The sequence below is a fragment of the Octopus bimaculoides genome, chromosome 17 (assembly GCF_001194135.2).
Source record: "Octopus bimaculoides isolate UCB-OBI-ISO-001 chromosome 17, ASM119413v2, whole genome shotgun sequence".
NCBI lineage: Eukaryota > Metazoa > Mollusca > Cephalopoda > Octopoda > Octopodidae > Octopus > Octopus bimaculoides.
This window is the reverse complement of record NC_068997.1, coordinates 54,110,614-54,113,113: the sequence shown is the minus strand read 5'-3', so window position 1 is coordinate 54,113,113 and position 2,500 is coordinate 54,110,614. Positions and strand designations below refer to the sequence as shown.

Here is a 2,500-nt window from a genome sequence, read left to right as displayed (position 1 = left end):
GAGAACAGATTATCATTAGTGATAACATTCAATTCGTAATATTGTGAAGGCGGGTGGCCTAGGAGTTAAGCATTTTGCATTCACGGTTGTGAGATCCTGAGTTCGATTCCCAGATCAACTGGGTTTTAGGCGCTTGAGCAAGACACTTCATTTCACGTTGCGCCATTTCACTCAGTTGTAAAGGGGTCACCCCTGTGACGGAGCAGCCTTCTGATCCAGGGGGCAATGTTGGTAAAACAATGCAAAGCGCATTGTGACCAGTGATGTATAACCTCATGCGACAGTCTGGTCGATCACGGGGTCCCGTGACTAGTATTGTTCGTATTAATACTATCACAATTCTCTCCTCCTTTGATGTAGTTCCGGTTATCTGTACCATTTCTCAGTCCATTCCTGCAGCTTGGCGACATAACATTTTCCTCGACACATTCGCCGTTCTTAGTGTGGCCGCCATTGAACTTTCACCACTGAAGTCTGCTAGTTCTAAGTTCTCATGCCAGGTATTCTATCTTCCATGACATTGTCCTGAGCGCACCCATCATCGTGGATATCAAGCTCGCTCTTGAGGTTCTGTCAATACGCATCAGTTCATACCTTGCGTTTTTTCTCATTCTCTAAACAAACTTCTAATCAGCAGATACAATTATGTCAATGAAAATTCATTGTTTGGTCTCATTCTGTAGGCGAATGATATGCTGCAGCTTCTTATCTGTGTAGATTGTCGTATACCACATGATTTTCATTGGTAGTTATCAGTGGCTAGCAAGGTATGGTGTTCATATCAACTTCCTGCACATCCAGTACCTACTTTAGTGAATTTATTCCTCATTTGTAGGTTAACTAGGCTACCATTGGTGTCATGCTGAGAGAAATCGCTCGACAATTATCAAGCCTGCCACAGGGAAACTTGGTACATCTGGGATGAGAAATGAAGTGCATGTGTGTTTTTTTTTGGGGTGTATGTGTGTGTGTGTGTGTGTGTGTGTGTGTGTGTGTGTGTGTGTATTGAGATATATCTATAGATATAAATATGAAAATATCAATTGCTAGAAACCTTGTGACTAAAGAAAGTGGTCATTGTAATCTAGATCCGTCCGTGTATTTCGCTATTAATAAATCCTTGTCACCTATCTTCACACGATACTGGTTATTAACAAGTTGTCGGCAAAATCCCAAAATGTTGCCTGTGACACAAATTAGATTCATATGCAAATGACTGCTCTTTAGTTAGACCAAGCAATATTTCAAACTACTTCGTACATTACTATCGTTATTCAAATATCAAAAATGCATTATTGTTCGGAAGAAACTATGAATGAATTTCCATCTTATATCTCACTAAACACAAACTTCACCACAGAAAGAAAGCACCACAGTACGTACGCACTAAGGAAACGAGCACATAATAAATGAATCTGTTGCTTTAAACACAAGTTTTTCTTCATCTATTACAATGTGTCTATTTTCGCGCCAAGTTCTTCTATGTCTTGTAGACAGATTAATAAAAATATAAAGAGATTTAAAATGAATTATACACTTTAATCCTCGGGCCATGAATTTAATATTCATTTCCTCTTGTCATAAAGGAAGAATGTATATAAAAATTCAAGAAATAAGGAAATAATGGCAGCAATAATAATAATAATGATAATAATAATAATAATAATAATAATAATAATAATAATAATAATAATAATAATAATAATAATAATAATAATGTTAATTTGCTCCGTAATTGGAAAATGTCATTACATGTTACAGGCGTGAAACTTATAGAAACGTGAATATATGTGTACGTGTGTAGATATATATATATATATATATATATGCACATTTACATGCGTGTGTAAATATGTACACATATACATTATGTATGTATGTGTATATACATATGCATATACTCACGCACATATATGTACATCTGGATATGGATAAACGTACATACATAGGTAGATGAATACATAGACACACACACGCACACACACGCATACATACACGCACACACACGCATACATACACGCACACATACATACACGTCACGCCCGTACGCACACTCGTACACACTATCACTCACATGATGTTATCAAAAGAAAACATGAAGCAAATAAATATTGCCTGCAGAAATTCAGTTGATAGTTACAGTGTCTTTCCAAATCGATGGTACGATGGTACGACGGTAGCAGGTAATAAGCACTATACATGTATGTGTGTATACATTTCTGTATATCATATATGTATATATCTATATCCGTCTGTGTGTCTGTCTGTCTCTCTCTCTCTCTCTCTCTCTCTCTCTCTCTCTCTCTCTCTCTGTATATATATATATATATATATATATATATATATATTGCACTGAGACGGGGGTAATTCGATCAATATTCATCAACTTGAATCGAGCCGTTAACGTTTTATAACATGGATCCAGTATTATGCAGAGACGTTGTCTATCAATTCTAACTAAGCATACCTCATAATGAATAATCTGCTTTGTAAATTCTAC

At 36.3% G+C, this 2,500-nt stretch overlaps 1 protein-coding gene across 2 annotated transcripts in view; it reads right to left on the bottom strand.

The window, feature by feature from the left end:
• Positions 1 to 2,500, bottom strand: part of LOC106878636 (QRFP-like peptide receptor) — a 114,729-nt gene that overhangs the window by 105,089 nt on the left and 7,140 nt on the right. The window lies entirely within an intron of this gene.